Raw genomic sequence first — 20,144 nt, forward strand, 5'->3', positions numbered from 1 at the left:
GATGTGGTCCTTCGGCTAATGCTTGCATGGCTTTCTTCCTCCCATCAGAGTTTATAGCTCCCGAAAGCCAAGATGTCCAAGAAGAGGTGTACTCTGATTTTGATGAAAGTGAATGTCAGGATTTGATGGCTCAGCTTGTATTAACACAGCAGGCTGTTTTTGATAAACCAATCAAGAATCGTCACTTGAGACCACTCTATTTAAAGGGATATGTCAATGGCAAGCCTTTAACTAAGATGTTTGTCGATGGAGGGGCTGCTATCAATATCATGCCTTATACTACCTTCAGGAAACTTGGGATGACTAATGAAGAATTGTTGAAAACTGACATGGTGCTCAGAGACTTTGCTGGCAATCCTTCCGATACCCGAGGTGCTATCCATGTCGAGTTGACCATTGGATCGAAAACTCTGATTACTACCTTTTTTGTCATTGATGGCAAGGGGGCATATAGTCTACTCTTGGGCAGAGATTGGATCCATGCTAATTGCTGCATTCCTTCAACCATGCATCAAATCCTCATTCAATGGATTGGAGATGATGTTGAAATTGTACATGCTGATGATTCGGTAAGTGTTGCTGCTACAGAGTCTACCTATTAGGAATATGAAGGCGTTGATTGTTTCTCCGGAAAAGTGTGGAAAGAAGGTCCTGTGAATGTTTTCAGCGAGGACCAATAGCCGATCCAAGCAGTCGGCTCTCATAGTAATTTTTAATGGGAAATCCTGTCGATGGCAACAAAGGAAAGTTGGGACGTGGTTTTATGTCGGCTGATAAATTGGAAGAAATTGATGTTGGTGATGATTCTAAGCCAAGACCGATGTATATTAGTGCAAAGTTAGACCCAGAATATAAATCAAAGTTGATAAACCTGTTGAAAGAGTTTAAAGATTGTTTTGCTTGGGATTATACGGAAATGCCTGGATTGGATCATTCCATTGTTGAGCATCGATTACCCATTAAACCTGGATTTCGTCCTTACAAACAACCTCCACGGAAGATATACAAAGAGGAGGTATTAGCCGATGTAAAGAAGGAAGTTGAAAGATTAATAGAAGCAAACTTCATTCGGCCATGCAAGTATGCAGAGTGGATTTCAAATATAGTACCGGTATACAAGAAAAATGGAAAAATGAGAGTTTGTATAGATTTCAGAAATCTTAATAAGGCAACTCCCATGGATGGTTACCCAATGCCAGTTGCCGATTTGCTGGTAGATGCAGCAGCAGGTTATGAGGTCATTAGTTTTATGGATGGTAATGCTGGCTATAATCAAATTTTTATGGCAATAGAAGATATTTCGAAAACAGCTTTCAGATGTCCTGGTCATATTGGTTTGTTCGAGTGGATAGTCATGACGTTTGGGTTAAAGAATGCCGGTGCAACTTATCAAAGAGCTATGAATTATATTTTTCACGAGCTGATCGGCAAGATTGTAGAAATCTACATCAATGATGTAGTAGTCAAGTCTAGAAATCATGAAAGACATTTAGCCGATTTAAGAAAGACTCTGGAGTGTACAAGAAAGCATGGCTTGAAGATGAATCCAAACAAATGTGCCTTTGGAGTTTCGGCTGGTGAGTTTTTGGGATTTTTAGTTCATAAAGGAGGAATTGAAGTTGGTAAGAAGAGCATGGAAGCAATAGACAAAGTTGTGCCGCCAACTAATCTCACAGAATTGCAATCATTGTTAGGCAAAATCAACTTTGTAAGAAGATTCATATCCAATCTTTCAGAAAGAGTTTTACCCTTTTCCCCTTTATTGAAGCTCAAGAAAGATCAAAAATTTGTATGGGGTGACATACAACAAAAGGCTTTTGATGAGATCAAACAATATATGAAAGCACCACCTGTGCTGGTACCTCCACAACTTGACAAGCCTTTTAAGTTGTATGTGGCGGCCGATAGCCTAACGATAGGATCGGCCCTTATGCAAGAGTTTGAAGGAAAAGAAAGAGTCATAGCTTATCTTAGCCGAAAGTTGTTAGACCCGGAAACAAGGTATTCGGCTGCAGAAAAACTTTGCTTATGTGTATATTACTCATGTACCAAATCTCAACACTATTTGTTGAATTCCGAATGTGTGGTGGTTTCTAGTTTTGATGTAATCAAGCATATGTTATCAATGCCGATTTTGAATGGAAGAATTGGCAAATGGATTTTAGCGTTGTCGGAATTTAATTTAAGATATGAATCGGCAAAGGCGGTAAAGGGTCAAATTATTGCCGATTTTATTACCCAACATCGGGATCTTTCTGTTGAAGTGGTAAGCATTGTGCCTTGGGCTTTGTTCTTCGATGGATCATCTTGTGACAAAGGTGGTGGTGCTGGTATTCTCTTGATTTCCCCACAAGGAAAGACTTTTGAATACGCGGTTCCTATTGAATTTCATGTTACTAATAATCAGGCAGAGTATGAAGCATTGATTAGAGGGCTTCGACTTCTTATAGAAGTAAAGGCCGCTGCTGTTGAAATCTTTGGGGATTCTGAGTTGGTGATTAATCAATTGAATGGTCAGTATGAATGCAAGAACAATGTGTTAAGAGAATATTATGAGGAATGTAGAGAACTTTTGAAGAATTTTCTGGTAGTAACCTTGCATCATGTCCCTAGAGAGTGCAATGAAGAAGCAAATAAGTTAGCTCAAGCTGCTTCTGGATATCGAGAGAATCGGGAGATTTTTGCTATAGAAGAAGATGTTTTAAATACTGATCAAGTAGATGGTGATTGGAGATACGAAGTTACCAATTATCTGAAAAATCCATCTCAAAAGGTTTCCCGAAAACTCAGGTACAAAGCTCTCAAATTTGTGTTTCTTGATGATCAGTTATATTACAAGTCCATCGATGGAGTATTGCTCAAATGCTTAAGTCAAGAAGAAGCCAAGAAAGTGATGTATGAGGTTCACGAAGGATTGTGTGGTGCACATCAGTCAGCTTATTGGATGAAGTGGATAATTAGGAGAACTGGTTATTTTTGGCCAACTATGTTGGAAGATTGTTTTGAATATTACAAAGGGTGTCACAATTGTCAGAAATTCGGCAATATTCAAAAGGTTCCAGCGTCTGCTATGAATCCTATAATCAAGCCTTGGCCGTTCAAAGGATGGGGTATAGATTTAATTGGTCAGATCAATCCTCCTTCTAGTAAGGGACACAAATTTGTACTCTTGGCCACAGATTATTTTACCAAGTGGGTTGAAGCTATCTCTTTGAAGAAGGTAACGTCAGAGAATATGATCAGTTTTGTTAAGGAACATATAGTTTACAGATTTGGGATTCCTCAGACTATAACAACTGATCAAGGAACTCAATTTACTTCTTCAGAATTTTGTGACTTTGCCAAAAGTATGGGGATTAAGTTGTATAATTCTTCTCCCTATTATGCACAAGCTAATGGTCAGGCAGAAGCATCAAATAAGATTATGATTAAAATTATCCAGAAGAAGATTGATGAAAAACCAAGGAAATGGCACTTGGTTCTTAATGAAGCATTGTGGGCTTACCGAATGGCTTGTCATGGGTCCACTCAAACGTCTCCCTATGAACTGGTTTATGGACATCATGCTGTGTTACCATGGGAACTGCGGTCAGGATCAAGGCGAGTTATTTTACAGAAAGAATTAGCAGAAGAAAACTATAAGAATCTGATGATGGATGAGTTGGAAGATTTACATTTGATTCGTCTTAAGGCATTAGAAAATATTGAGAAAAATAAATTACGCGTCGCCAAGTATTATAACAAAAGGGTTAGGCTGAAGCAATTCGCAAAAGGAGATTTGGTGTGGAAAACTGTATTGCCGGTTGGAACAAAGGATAGAGCATTCGGCAAATGGTCTCCAAATTGGGAAGGTCCTTTCCGAATAGTAGAGTGTATACCTGGCAATGCATACATATTGAAGACTTTATTTGGGGAAGAGTTTACCAGAGCTATCAATGGAAGATTTATTAAGAAATACTATCCCAGTGTTGAGGTTGGTTCGTGAATGTAGATCAGAAAAACGACAAGGAAAAAATTGCCTTTAGCCTAAAAATCAGATACAAGACTGAGAATAGCCAATATCATTCATATCGCCTTTAGCACAAAATAGCCGATGCAGTTTGCATCGCCTCTAGCACAAAAAATGTTTGTCTGAAACTGGGTTGTTTTCAGCATTTTTTCTGACAGTCGCAAGTGGAATTTTACCGAAAAGAATCAAAGAAGTAAATATTATTCCAAAAGACGAGATTGTTTATAAAGTTCATCCTAATACAAACTACTCCTCAAATAACTTGTTGAGGACGGATTGGGGGTTTGTGATTTTGGCAAGGGCAGCAGCATGATCGTCGTAGGCCTCCAGACGCTCATCGATGTCGTCGACTTCGTCCGGGCGTCCTCCAACGAAGCCAACTGGCTGGGAGGAGTAGTCCTCGTTGGTTTGGGAGGTCATTGCCGCCAGCCCGAGAGAAGCGCCGAGGTGCACACCTTGGATGACGGCCTAATCAATGCGGCCGTCCACAGCATCAAGGCGTGCCTCGGATGTCTCCCCCTGAGCATTCACCTTGTCGGCAATCTTGTTCGCCGCCATCTTCAAGCGGTCATTCTCCACGGAAAGAGCTGGGCATGAAAGAAGAAATGGGTCGGCAAGCAAAGGAAGTCAGGATGATAAAACTAAGTGAGGATATCAAACCGGTGATGGCGTCGCAGAATTGTTTCCGCTGATCCTCCCATTCGGCTTGATCGATGCCGAACTTCTTGGATACGTCGCCTAGCTCCTCCCGAGCTTCGTCCCTCTCCTGGAGAAACTTGAGCGCCTCCTCGTGAGAGTATGGATGGTGTGCATCTGCTGGCTCTGCCGAACCCCAAGGGTTGGAATGGTAAGAGCTTGAGGAGCTGGAAGATCCAGAGGATCCGGATGATGGAGTTCCCGGTTGAGTTGCCGACACTGGAGGAAGGAGATGGTATTGGCTGGAGCTGATGACTCTTATCCTGATGAATGAGGAAGGGGAAATCAGAATTAATAGATGAACGAGGAGATTGCAAAGGGGGCAAAGAACCGAATCATACCCACGACGCCGGCAGCGCGATGCTCTGCTTCCTTCAGCCTCTCCGTCGGCAGGACGCTTGCCACGGTTGCCACTGTTCGTCATTTGCTTTGGTGGAGGTTAGGGTTTCCTTCTGGAATGAATCGAATGAAGGAAGTGGAAGAGACGGATATGAGAACGCTGAGGCAAAGATAGTGATGAAGGCCAATGGAAAGGTCTATTTATAAGCCGAAGCGAAAGATCATGACGAATTCCACGGGGTTGTGGGGCGAGAATCCCGAACGGCGGAGTAGGTTTGTTCCCTTTCGGCTGGGCCGTTACTGGACTGGGCCAGGCCTGAGTTAAGTCAAACGTCGCTTGAATATCTCCATGATTTATTGGAGCCAACATTGTTCGGCTATACCCTCACAGTATTTGGATTGGATTCGTTCGGTTATCGGAAGAATGGAGACAATCGGCTACATTCTAATCGAGTAATTTAAGGGAAAATGGCCGATTGCTTTTTTCCGAACGAATGAAAATAAGTGAACATAAAGTTGTTTAATCAAGGAAAAAAGGGTATCACACTTAAAGTTTATTACAAGCCTGATGTCTACTGGTTCAGAAGATGATTGATTGCTTCTATGGCCTCGGTCCTGATTCGGCTAACATTATCTAGCACTTTTTGATCTTCATCTTCGGAACTCTGGATGCTGGATAACTTATTTTTGATCTGCTGGTCTTCTTTGATGGTCGAAGCTATCTTTAGTGAAGTTGCTTCTATGTTCTTCGGCAGATTGGCTATATGAGCCCTGTGAGACTGAATTTTGGCATTCAGTTCGGCTAGTTGAGCTTCTAGTCTGATTTTTTTCATCCTCCATGGATTTCAGTTCAGGCTCCAAAGTTGCCAAGGAATTTCTCGTAGTCTGGATATGAGAGTGAAGATCTTTAATCTCCAGCTTTTTCAAAGATCTATCCTTCTGCAGAGCGGCCCTCGAAGATATGTTCTTGGTTGCCCTTCTCACCATAGCAAAGTGATCATCAAGATGGGCTACAGATTCTAGGGGAGCCTTGAGAGCAGATGGGATATCTTGATCAATGAGTTCAAGGAGGTCTTTTATCTGGTCTGCATCCTGAACCAGACTAATGGTATCCTTATTCAGCAGAATAATCACTTCTTTTAGTCGAGCCTGATTCTCCAGTGATAAAGTTTGATGAGAAGTGATCTCTTCACCTTTCTCAATAATGTAGTCCTCAATAGAGAAGGAGTAACTGGTGGTCGGTTTAGTGATGTTCTTCTAGACAAAGAGGAAGAAAGAAGGTGTTAGCCGATTGGGTAATTTTGCTAAAATATAGTATGAGACAAGGCATTACCTGTTGGGCTGATTGGTCATCAGGATGGGTTATACCCTGGCTTGCTGGAGGACTTGATTGAAGGTTCAGAAGAGATGGGTCTGGAGATTGATCAGGAGAAGTTTCCCTTGCCAGTTCATCTAAGATCTCATCTATTCTCAGTAAAGTAAATGATAATGAGCATAAGAGATAGATGTTGTTAAAGAGAAAGGAGAGGAGAATTGGTTGAACAGTGTTACCTATAGTCTCATCAGGTTTATGAGCCTTTGAACCTTCAGCTTCATGGGTCTCTGAAGTTTCGCTATCATGGATTTCTTCATCTTCAGTAGAAACTTCAGGGGTTGGTTCTGCAGGCGCTGAGGTATTACCCAGTATGGGAATTTCGACTTGTGGCTGCAATGGAAGAAGTGAGTGTAGAGGTAGTCAGGCTTACTGCTAAATAAGATGGTTGAACTGATAAGAAAACAAAAGGTTCATGCCTTAAGGGATGATCTGGCTTTCTTGGTCCTTGGTTTCTTAGGTAAGAGGAAACTTTCAGGTGTTTTCCTTTTGCTTTTTCCTCTGGAAGATGCAGCAGTTAAAGTAGCGGGAGTTCTCATGAGTGCCTTTAGAGGTGCTGAATCCAAAGTTGCAGAAGTTTTCATGAATTCCTTTAAGTTTGGAGCATCAAACCCCAGAGCAGGTTTGGGGCCAGCCGGATAGTACTGAATTGCTTTGGCAGGGGGAGTAAACTCAAGATCCTGTGCATGACCAGATGTTAAAATAAGAAATGGATTCAAGAATAAGAAATGATGGGTATAGTGAAATTACCTCACTGTCAGAAGCAAAATCGGGTTGCAAGTTTTTGCATAAAGAATGAACTGATATATTGAAGATATGAGCATGCCATTCTTGCCACCAAGAGACAAAGAGAGGGTGAGCAGCATCTATTAGCCCAAATGGAGATGGTTCGTATATTGGTAATTCCCATCCTAATTCAAAGACCTTCTTGGCTTCCATTCCTTCTGTTAGTACTTCCCTTGATTTTATGATTGTTGAGAAGAGGAATTTTGGAGGCAGTTGGCCGCATCCTAATTGTCTGGCCACCATGTTTGGATAATAGAATTCATAGGTGGATTGTACTAATCTCCCATGATGAAATTCGGCTGGCAAAGTGCAAGGTTTGATAAAGGAGTTGAAAATCTCTGTGGATTCTTGGCCTGAACAACCAATTTCATAGCTAAACTTGCAGGGCAAAGTCAGATCTTCATTCTCTCTGTAAGGAAACCAGAGCACATTGCCGAATCCTTTGAAAAATAGCTTGAAGAGATGACCAATGTCTATATCAATGCTTATAGATGCTGCTGCTTCCCCATAAGTCTGACAAGCCTTAACCTTTGCTGTGCTACCTTCAGCATAGTTGACTGAGGGGAAACTTAGGTTGAAGAGGCTCACAGGGGTTATCTGATGCATATATAGTTGGAGCCACATTTGAATTAGCCACCAGGGACCATTTACACAAGAAATTTCTCCACCGTGGCGCATCTGAAGGGTGATCTGATGCATCATATGATAAGCAGACCCTAAAAGATATTTGCCTAATGGGATCTAGGTGCCTGCAGCTAAGTCTTCAGCCATTACCATGTGATTCAGGGTTGGTTCATTGGATTTTCCACAGAAGATGAATCTGCATAGCCACATATTCATGAAGGCTTTCAACTCTTTGTCAGAAACGGTGCCAGATGCATTCATATAGTTCTGGATATGTTTGATCCATCCACATCCAGAACTGACGGCTCTTTGATTACTCTTGCTCTTGTACTTATAAGGATATACTGGCAATGACACATTCAAACCAGTCATCATGAATACGTCGGCTAGAGTGATGGTCATAATACCATGACCAAAGATAAAGGCATTGGTGGCGTCAGACCAAAAGTGAGAAGCTGCTATCAGAAGGGAATCATTCCTGGGTGTCTCTGCTAAAGATAACTCCAGACAATGACTGATGTCCTGACTTTCCTAGTGGCTGCTGCTCTTCTCCAACATTCTCCTGTACCAGTTACGCCATCCGATGATTGGGGGAAATGGCCAATTCTTGAATGTGTTTGGCCATCGGTTTGGTGAGGTAATCCCAGACTTGAAAGGAATTCTTTGGGTTTCCTTCTCAATGATTTCAGAAGGGTCAGGATTTCCCATTGGGCCAAGGAAATAGGAGTCGGGGTTGGCAGCATAAGGGATCAAAATTTGGCTCTTGTACTCCTTTAGAAGATGATTGAAATCAGAGGGGAGTAAATCAAAAGAGGAGCGGAAGGATGAGATGAAAGTTGCCGAATATAAATGAAGTTTACCTCTGGAATTTCGTCCTGGGTCACCATTGAAGATTGGAAGGAGGTCCGAGGTTGCGCTGAAAGCTTGAATTTTTGGGCAGCGGCTGCGGTTTTGAACGGTGATGACCTAGGAGGATGAAAGAGCTTGTGGTCAATTTCAGAATAAAACAACTTTTATCCCGAAATTGAGGGGGCATGTGTTAACACTGGATTTTGGTCGATTCTGGAAGATGACAGGTAGACCCACATGCGGGAAGAAGGGTGTTCGGCAAACAACGCAAGCGGTCGGCTAAATGCTTGTGCGGTCGGTTATTCTGGAAGGCGGTAACTCCATTCGGGAAAACAGAAGATGGCAGGCAAGACCGATCGGAAAGATGAGAGTTGTATTAATAAAGGAATCTATAAGTTTAGGGTAAGGAATCGTAAGTTTCCAAGTTTGTTTAGAAGTTCCTTTGTAAATCGTAGTCCTTTAGGACTCACATTTTGTCTAGGGTATAAATGTTGACCCTCGACCATTGTAAGAAGGGTACACAACCAAATCAATACAACCGGCCCCGTGCCAACTTTCGAGTCCTCTTGTCGTGTCATCGAGTTCTTCGAGAGGAATCATCGATCCGTCAACCTCCGTAAGTTCCAACAACCTTGTTATCATGTTTAGTATCATGCGGTGGATTTAGACATGGTGCAAGCAGTCTTGTTTGTTTTCAATGGTCGTGCGGCGGATCTTTGCTTGACAATCAAGAAGTCTTTGCTTATGCTTCGTTTATGAGTAGATACCGTGCGGCAGGCGTTTACTCATATGCTTAGTGAAGGCGAGATAGTTATCGGCTCTATATTAGATATGGCAAATCTAAATAGATTCATTAAGTTATCCAGTGTTGCATGTTTTAAACCTCTTATATATTTGTAACACACTTCTGCCCAATCTAGATTGATATTGTTCGGACTTCTTTCTCTTATGGTTTTACTCGTGCTTCAACGATCATTGTCTATTCTTATATTACCCTTGCAAAATAGATAACATGCTCATAGTGGCCGAATTGTCTTAATCTAGATTGTCACATGTTGCGGGTTCATGCATGTTAATCACGTTTAAGCTTTAACGAAACTAGGTATCGTGCGGCAGATGCAGGTTTTAGTTTAGTTTAATCGCTTTTATTTGTACGTTCCTTCTTCATGGATCCCAATTCGGTTGGATTGCCGAGCTTGGTTATGCATTAACTCATAATTAATTTCACTTGTTCAAACGTGTCTTCCCATGCACATGCATTCGGCAATTAGGTTTTTACGTGCATTTACCTTACGATTAGCTGAATGGTTTATGAATTTGTTGGCAGACAGCTCTCTATAGCCGTATGTCGTTGTAAGTGGCTTCAGGGCCGTACATGTGGAACTGTCCGGTATTACCCGACATGTTCCGGTTTGACATTTAATTGTTTTATCCCTTGTTAGTTTTCAGGTCAAACTGACTGGCACGCTTCCGGATCACGAAACACCCGGGAACCCAATTGAAGCCACGCTTTTCGGCTTGCTGTGTGTGAGGCACAGTACGTCACATTTTGTGTCAACAATCACTGAATTGATTATCACATAAAGCACATGATGGATAAACCGAGGGTAGTGATTTATCATCTACACACTGGAATGTTAAGAGATCATCCAGAATACCATAGTATGAATAAGACGAGTCAAACCCTTGCTGCAAAGCAACATCAGAAAAGTAAACATCATCTGAAGAAGGAATCCAATATAACCATTTGCATTCTCCAGCTGCTGCTCACCATATGTGGAATCAAACCTCATTTGTGACAAAAAAAGAAAAAAATAAAATAAAAAGAAATAGAGCTATCACCTGTTTAAACAAATTAAGATCTTAGACAATAAGCTAGAAGTTCTGAATACTTGAATAATGTGTCGACACCCTCAAAATTGTCAATGCCAGGTCAATCGATGTAGTTTAGATCATTATCTCCATAAGTGGGGCTATCCTGTGGAGCACTGTGTTTATTGAGAATGGATGAACCATTGCTCAATTCGTACTGACAGGAGTTTCAGTTATCTGTTGGATATCTGGTTTCAGTGATTGTATTTCCTTATCTCGACGGCAAGGAATTGGAGCCATTTTTTGTTAGATAATCTACTACATCCTTGTGTGAACACACAATAAGGGAATGGGGCGCCAAAAAGGCTCTCTACTATGGCACTGTAGCCACTATAGAAGGTAGACGCCGAACGGCTCACCTGCCTCACTGTAGCCACAGCAGAGACAGGCGCAGAAGTCAGTCCTGCTGTGTTATCTAGTCATTATAGCAACATGGTAGCTATACTAATACTAGATAGATAGAGTTGTATAAATAGTTTGCCACTACAACTCAGTAAAGAGAGTTCAGATTTACCATCTCCTATATAAGGCTCCGGCCAACGCTGGTGTCTCTGGCTGTGTGTGTATACTCTGTTCTCTCTCCCTTCTTCTACCTCCAGCCATAGTGTGTGGTTGGACAACATCTGTCGTGGTCGGCCGTGCTCGGCAAGACTGGTGAGTGGTCGACTCACCTAAGCCGATGATCTTTTGGGCTAACAAGTGGTATCGGAGCCGTACAAATGCCATTACCGGACTAACAGCTGGCGAGGACAGACGGTTTGGAAATGGGCGACAGCAGTGGCACTGCTGTGGCTGCCCAGCCGCGATAGGAGGTCGTTGTTTGTATGGTGTGGGAGGTCAGCAGCACCAGTTGGCCAACGCTGACTTGCACCAACTATGAAGAGTGGTCGGTGACCATGAAGGTCAAGCTTAGAGCCCGATGGCTCTGGAATGCTATTGATAAAGGCACCGAAAATGAGGAAGATGACATGTTAGCGTTGGAGGCTATCCTCGCTGCTGTACCGGTGGAGTACAGGGAGCCGTTGGGGGCGAAGAGCTCTACTAAGGAGGTGTGGGAGGCTATTGCAGCGATGCGCATCGGTTCTGATCACGCAAAGAAGGCGATGGCCTAGCTTCTGAAGTAGGAGTGCGCCAATCTCAAGTTCAAGGATGGTGAAACGGTGGAGGATTTCTCCCTCCACCTGCAGACGCTCAATAGCAAGCTGAAGAGCCATGACATCACCATCGATGAAGAGGAGGCGGTCTCCAAGTACCTCCACTCCGTGCCGGCAAAGTACATTTAGATCGCTCTCTCCATAGAGACAATTCTGGACTTGTCCACCCTCACCATCAAGGATGTGACAGGCCATCTACGGGCGGTGGACGAGCACCTAGAGCAGGCGACAGCAATGAAGGACAGCGACAAACCGCTACTGATAGAGGAGGAGTGGGCTGCTCGAAGGAACTTCAGGGTAGCCTCCTCCAGCCACAACGGCGATGGCAAGCGCCGCGGCAAGCCTTCTTTGGAGAAGAAGAAGCAGCTCGACCCCAACACCTGCCGGCGCTATGGAAAGACATGCCATTGGGCATGGGAGTACCCAAATAGCAAGCAGGAGAAGAAGGCTAAGGCTCATCTGGCGCAAGCTGGTGATGATGATGAGGCCACTATCCTAATGGCAGCGTTCTATGCACTGCACGACATTGAGGCCGAGGAGAAGGAAGAGGTGACATTGGTGGAAGGACCTAGGAAGGCCTTGAAGGCTATCAACCTCGACAAATTGCACGCCCAAGTCCACCTTGGACATGTGGGCACAGACCAGGAGCAGCGGTGGTATCTGGACTCTGGTGCCAACAACCAAATGATAGGCTCCAAGGCAGCCTTCTCTGAGCTCGACGACAATGTTACTGGTACGGTGAAGTTTGGTGATGGCTCAAGGGTGGTAATCCAAGGGCGTGACACCATCATCTTTAGGTGCTAGAACGGGGAGCATCATGCACTAATGGATGTATATTACATCCTACAGCTGCATTCAAGCATCATTAGCATTGGTTAGTTCAATGAGCGCGGTAGTGAGGTACTGATCAAGGACAGAGTCCTTAGGATCAGGGGCCAGGAGTAGCGACTTCTTGCCAAGGTGAAGAGGTCCCTGAACTAGTTGTACCTGCTCAACCTAAAGGTAGAGCAGCCGATGTGCCTAGTGGCAAGGCACACCAAAGAACCGTGGCTGTGGCATGCCCGGTTCAGACATCTCAGCTTCGACGCGCTTGGTTGGTTGAAGAAGATGGTCCGAGGGCTACCCCACATTGAGCACGAAGGTGAGCTATGTGACAGCTGCCTGGCCAGGAAGCAGAGGAGGCTACCATTCCAAAATGTGGCCAAGTATCACGTGGAGATGCTCTTGAGCTCATCCACGGTGACCTCTATGGGCCGATCATGCCAGCCACAAACGGTGGTCAGCGGTACTTCATCCTGCTCGTGGATGATTGCAGTCACTACATGTGGCTGCAACTCCTGACGAGCAAGGACAAAGCGGCGATGGCGATCAAGAAGTTCAAGATGCGCGCGGAGGCCGAAAGCGGCAAGAAGCTCCGTGTGCTGAGGATTGATCGCGGTGGTGAATTCACTTCGGTGGAGTTTGCTATGTACTACGCAGATTAGGGTATGGTGTGCCACCACACTGCACCGTACTCGCCACAACAGAATGGCATGATGGAGTGGCGGAACCAGACGGTGGTCGGCATGGCTCAATCTATGATGAAGGCCAAAGGCATGCCGGCAAGATTCTAAGGTGAGGCAGTGACCACGGTGGTATTCATCCTCAACCACGCTCCCACCAAGGCCCTGAAGGGCAAGACACCGTTCAAAGCTTGGCATGCACGTAAGCCGAGTGTGTCCTTCGTCCGGACATTTGACTACATCAGCCACGTTAGGAAGACGAAGCTGGTCCTAACCAAACTGGAGGATAGGAGCACACCAATGGTGTTCCTAGGCTACACAGAGGGTACCGAGGTGTATCGGCTCTACGACCCACGTGGAGACAAGGTACTTGTCTCGTGCAACATCTTGTTCAACGAGAAGGAGGCTTGGGACTAGAACAGTCCGAGCATGGGGAACTGGTGGCTTCACTAGCACCTTCATCGTCGAGCACTTGGTCATCCATGGTGGTGGAGACGCTGGGGAAGAGGTGTCGAGCACTCTGAGAGGGGTGCCGAGCACTCCAGCAACAGAGCCAAGCACTCCTAGGGCGGTGCCGAGCACTTTAGGAGGGGTGCCGAGCACTCAGGGAGGAATGCCGAGCACACCAGGAGTGGTGCCGGTAGGTCCTGTAGTGGTAGCAAACACTCCAGGACGGGTGCCGAGCACTCCCGTAGCAGAGCCGAGTAGTCTTGCAGTGGTGCCGACCACTACAAGACTAGTGTCAAGCACTCTGGGAGGGGTGTAGACCACTCTAGGAGTGGTGACGAGCTATCCTTGAGTAGTGATGAGCACTGCAACCAGGGTGCTGAGCACTCCAGGTGCTATGCCGAGCACTCCAGCGGAACAGGGAACTCCATCAACACTGATCAAGTTCACCTCACCTCCAAGTGACATCACTGAGTTCGTGGATGCCTTCCACGAAGGTGAGGAGGTGCAGTTCCATAGGCTGGACGGCATCGTCGGTGGCATAGGGCCCTCAAGCATAGTGGGTAGGCTGTTCAATGACCCAGAGCTGCTGCTCATCAGTGTAGAGGAACCACCCATGTTTGCGCTAGCCGAGCATGATGGAAACTGGTGACGGGCGATGCTAAAGGAGATGAAGGCGATCGAGGAAAATGAGACATGGGAGCTCGTCGACCACCTCTAGGATGCCATCCGATCAGCCTAAAGTGGGTGTACAAGGTCAAGAGGGACGAGCTCGGCGCCATTGTCAAGCACAAGACGCTCCTCGTCGCCCGAGGCTTTATTTAGCGTGAGGGCATCGACTTCGAGGAAGTCTTTGCGCCAGTAGCGCATTTGGAGTCTGTTCGTTTGCTACTAGCCTTGGTAGCAGCAAAGGACTAGCGCGTCCATCACTTGGATGTTAAATCGGCCTTCCTCAATGACGAGCTGGTGGAGACGGTCTTCGTCAGACAACCTCTAGGTTTTGCCATCAAGGGAGCGGAGCACAAAGTGCTCCGACTAGCGACTACACAAGGCACTCTACGAGCTATGACAGGCCCCACGAGCATGGAACGCCAAGCTTGATGCCACACTGGGCGAGCTTGGGTTCCAACGGTGCACAACTGAGCATGCGCTCTACACACGGCAATGGGGGAAGGAGGAGCTCGTCGTCGACGTGTATGTGGATGACTTGATCGTCATCGGCGCGCGTGCGGACGACATCGATAGCTTCAAGCATGAGATGGTGGCTCGTTTTTGAATGAGCGATCTTGGTGCACTCTCCTACTACCTCAACATCGAGGTGAGACAGGGGAAGGAGGAACTCACGCTCGGTTAGAGCGCGTATGCCTCGAAGTTGTTGGAGTGGAGCGGCATGGCTAAGTGCAAGCCATGCGTGACTCCGATATGGAGGAGTGACTGAAGCTGACGAAGGCCAGTACCGCGGCGAAGGTAGATGCAACACTCTACCGGAGTATCGTCGATGGTCTACGCTACCTAGTCCACACGAGGCCAGACATTGCATTCGTCATGGGCTACGTCAGTTGCTTCATGGAGGATCCCAGAGAGGATCACTGGGCTACGGTAAAGCGGCTACTGCGCTACGTCAAGGGGACGGTGGATCAAGGGATCATCTTCCCCAAGATCGGCAGGAGTAGGCTGCAGCTCACCGTGTTCAGCGATGTAGAGATGGCGGGGGACATCAATGGATGATGGAGCACCTCTAGCGTGCTCGTCTTCCTCGGGTCGACTCCAATTTCATGGCTGTCGTTGAAACAGAAGGTGGTGGCGCTGTCTACGTGTGAGGCAGAGTACGTAGCGGTGGCCATAATGGTGTGCCAAGTTGTGTGGCTGTGCTGGCTGCTGGGCGAGCTGACCGGTACGGAAGCTCACCCACCAGCACTGATGGTGGACAACCAGCCCGCCCTCGCCCTCGCGAAGAATCTGGTTCTCCACGACTGGAGCAAACACATCGACGTGAAGTTCCACTTCCTCAGGGACTGTGTCGATGGAGGGCAGATCGTCATCGAGTTCGTCGAAACTGGTCGACAACTCGCGGACGTCCTCACGAAGCCGCTCGGACGTCTTCGACTCACGGAGCTGAAGGAGATGATCGGCATGGAGGGGGTACAAGGGATAGCAGTAGGATTAGGGGAAGAATTGTTAGATAATCTACTGCTTCTTTGTGTGAACACACAGCAAGGGAAGGCGGCGTCGAAAAAGCTCCCTGCTGTGGCACTGTAGCCGCTGTAGAAGGCAGGCGTCGAACGGCTCACCTGCCTCATTGTAGCCACAGGAGGGACATGCGTAAAAGTTAGTCCTGCTGTGTTATCTTGTCACTGTAACAGCATGACAGCTGTACTATGACTAGATGTATAGAGTTGTATAAATAGTTTGCCACTCAACATCAGTAAAGAGAGTTCAGATTTGCCATCTCCTATACAGGGCTCCGGCCAACGCTGGTGTCTCTGGCTGTGTGTGTATACTCTGTTCTCCCTCTCTTCTTCTACCTTCAGCCATAGTGTGTGGTCGGACAACATGTGTCGTAGTCGGCCGTGCTCGGCAAGACTGGTGAGTGGCCGACTCACCTGAGCCGGTGATCTTGTGAGCTAACATTTTTGCGGTCCCCTATGCAGTCACCGGCACCGTTTATATTCTGGAATACTATCAAGTTCTCACATTGGATGTTCTCTAAATCACTTTTCTGTGAATCTGGGTTATTTGTTCCTGGCACCTTGGATTTTCTCACTGGCAACTGCATGCTTCAACTTCTTACTACTAGTGACACCAGGATCCTCAGCTTCAATTTCATGTTCGTTATATTATGGTGGGCAAACTCATCAGTGAATTTACCTTCAAACTATAAATACACCAAAACAAGCTTATGAGTTTTAGAGAATCGCTCTTTATGCAATTATATGCATCCAGTGAGTTAAGTCAATTAAATTGTATAGAGCCATGGAAAGACTCGCTCCTATATAAAGGGGCAGATGAGATGAATGGGCCATCAGCTTGGAAAGAGGGGAGACTTGGATCCCTGCAGGCTACTGATCACACTAAAACGTGGCAGAACTTTTTATACCGAGCTTTCAGATTGTACTTGCAGCAAGTTGCCTTTGTCAATAGAGACAAATTTATCACTGCTGATCCGAAGTATCTTGTAGAGCTAATGCTTTAAAATATTCAACATTTTTTTGGTAGTTTAGTTTATCATTGTGTAAACCATCATGGTTGGATCTTCAAGTTCTTCCTCTCCAGTTTACATTGAATCTTACTTTGGATAGTGCTTTGTTTTCACGGCTCCTATTTGAACTGAAGATATATTACTGCTGTTTTCACTGGAACGTGAATCAGCACAACTCATAGTGATGGGGACAGTACAAAATCAGCAACCAAATATTGAAAGAAAAAATTGCATACATTATGCCCATTTGATAAAACCCATTGAGAGCATTGAAGGGACCATGACGCCTAAGAGGAGAGGGGGGGGGGGGGGGGGGGGGGGAGGAGAAGGGTGAATTGGGCAACTTAAAATCTACTTATGAAAGTTCCTTGCCTAATGTACAAGGGTTACTGCAGGCCATTAAGGATGAGTGCACTCTTTGGTGCATGCCAGGAGCATCTACACTTAGTTTTTTTCTTCTATCTTGGTCACTCTCTCGAGCATCTTAGGTGCTGGGGTCTTGGGTCTCTTTGAGTGTTTGTGTGTTTTTTGGCTGGGTTTCTTTCCCTAGCCCTTTGTACTCTTGTTCTTTCCATCTTAATAAAATGACAACACAGCTCTCCTGCGTCGTTCGAGAATTTTTTTCCACTTAGTAAAAACCTATGTAATAAAGTAATCTATCTAGATATGCAACAATATTTTACTAGGTGTGTTGCTATCTCTACTGTAAAAGAGTTTTGCACTCTAAATTCCAAACATATCACTAGCCCATGAAACGAAGCTAGAAAAGTAAAGCACACAACCTAATTATATAATATAAATGTGAAAGCTAAAGGATAGAGATGCAAACTCCTGTCGACGACTCTGACATTTTACCTGAGGTATCAAGAAGCTCCTCGCTTCCTCGCAAGGGCCAAGCTCCTGGTTGGGTAACTCCATGGATAGCCCTAGGCCTTCCTCACGTGCAAGTGGGTTTTCGAGATGGCCCCACCTGGATCGCTCCCTGCCATCTTCACTATCGAGCTACCAGCCAAAACGTTGTTGGCCTCTTCCCCTCCGGTACATGGTCGCGTCCACACCACAAACGTGTTTGGTGTGGTCTCGCAAGATTACATGCCCCTTCAAGTACAATAATGGTGCGCGCAAGCACCGAGTGATAAGAGGTATACAAACCCCACTAAACACTAGGCCTAAATCTACAGCAAATGCCTAGGTACTTCGCAAAGCACCTACTCTAATCACCAAATTAAAAACTTAAGCACTTTGGTGGCTAGAGCAACTAGAGATGAGCCTCAACTCACACTACTCTTCCTTGAGCTCCACACACCTCCATTTGGCCATCCAAGAGAGTATATATAGCCCCAAATCAAGAATATAGCCGTTGGACCCTGCTGCATCTTTCTGTGCAGTCACCAAATTGGTCCAGTGGGGTTACCAGACTAATTCGGTGCCTATCCCATAGCTAAACATTGGAACTAGCTATTGCCAACCGTTGGGTATTGTTCATGGCATATGGTCCGGTACTGATCAACGGATCAATGTAGTGCCTTCTTTTCATCTTTGGAACCTCTCTGGTGGCCACCGTTATAGTCCGGTGCTCCTTCTCTGTTCACACTAGACCAATCAGGTGAGTGCAACACTCCTCTAGTGAACACTTCCAGCGCATAGTCCGGTGCTTTTGTCACTGCCACCATTGGACTAGTATGGTGCCTTCTGGACGCCTGCATTTAGGGTTTTAACCCTATAGTCCGGTGTCCCTAGGGCGACATCTTTGGACCAATCCGGTGCATGCAAACATCATGCACTGGACTCCGTTTCTTCATGTTGAATGAGAAAACTAGTGCTTAGGTCAAGCTATTCTATCTTTCAACCACCCATGACAAAGGAAAAATCCATAGCCCCATAAAGGGCTAAGGTAATATGAGTGAGTTTTCAACATTCTAATTTTTTCACTCAAGGAAGAATATGTTTGTTGTACACATGGTACTCTTGAAATGTAAACATGGAAGCAACTCCTGATCCATGGAGGCTAAGTTTTAGTCTGCTCGCGACAAGCAAAGGTTAAGCTTTGGCGAGCTTGTTGATGGTGAAAATGATATGGTTTTACATCTTGAAAACATCTTCAACATGCATCAAAATAAAAAGAAATGAACATGTCATGAGCATATTTTAACAAATAACAAGTTCCACTTGTATTGGAGTACTTTCACTACATGAAGCAAGAAATTAAGCAAGTGGGGCCAAACCCTAGGATCGAATGACCCTAGGGGGTTTAGCTGATCCCACCAAGTGGGCCGCACTACCCTCAATCTTGGTGAAGCCATGAAACACACTCACAAGTGATTTCCATCCCTAGATTCACTTTGTGTTTCCTCTAGACGGCTTACACACACTTCACATGGATTGAATGTCCCACCACTCATGTACTGAAGATGTCCAAGTGGCCCCACAACACATACCAATGCGAGGAAGGACCAAGCCCCCCACCTTGGGAGGGGGCACCTATCATAGGGGGGAGGGGTCACCGGACCCCCCATCTCCTCCATTGGTGCTCAAGTTTATCCACCACCATCCTTTGGTCAACATGCAAAGAAGCACAAGTGTGAGGGATCTCCACCCTTCATCTTATGGTGGTTTGATCCAAGGATGAGGTGAAGATCACTTGGATTCATTGGCCCACATCCATCAAAATAGGGGATGCCCCCTCACTTCCAATGCATGAACACCACTCCAAGAAGTATAGGGCTCCACTACTACCTTTGTATCTAGTAGGATAGTTTAGTGTGGGAGTTAGAGTGAGTAGTGAGCTAGTCTCGGATTTCTTGAGTTAGACTTCTAGGGAGTCTAGTGTAACTCTTGTATCCTTTCCCTTTCTAGTAAGACTTTATCTTGTTCAATATATTTACCTTCTCTACTTTGCTTAGTGTTTAACATACCTTTGGTTGTGTTGTAGTGGTTATCAGTATAGGCATAGTTGTATGCTTGCTAAGTTGAGTAGTATCACTCTTGCTCCCAGGCACTGCCCTTCAACCGGTGCTCTAGTTGATTTGTGTGTACACAACTAGAGTAGTGAGATATAGTGTAGACGTGGTGTTTAGACTATACTTTGCCACCATGTGGCAACAACCCTATCTGATCCTTGTATTCCACCATGTGGTTTGAGCAAGTTATTAAATAGTAAGACTGCCCCTACTAGGAGTAGTGGCACTGTTATATCTATTGCCATTGGTCATCTAGTTGTCCTCATGTTCAAGAACTCTGTCTTGCTGCTATAACTTGTCTAGCTAAGTTAGAACCATAGAAGTAGAGATAGATC

The 20,144-nt window shown here is 45.4% G+C and overlaps 1 pseudogene; it reads right to left on the minus strand.

Moving 5' to 3' along the window:
• The window catches only part of LOC136468848 (uncharacterized), a 30,761-nt pseudogene extending 12,994 nt beyond the window's left edge, over positions 1 to 17,767 (minus strand).
• Between the last annotated feature and the right edge of the window lie 2,377 nt (positions 17,768 to 20,144).

This window comes from Miscanthus floridulus, chromosome 8 (genome assembly GCF_019320115.1).
Source record: "Miscanthus floridulus cultivar M001 chromosome 8, ASM1932011v1, whole genome shotgun sequence".
NCBI classification, from domain to species: Eukaryota; Viridiplantae; Streptophyta; class Magnoliopsida; order Poales; family Poaceae; genus Miscanthus; species Miscanthus floridulus.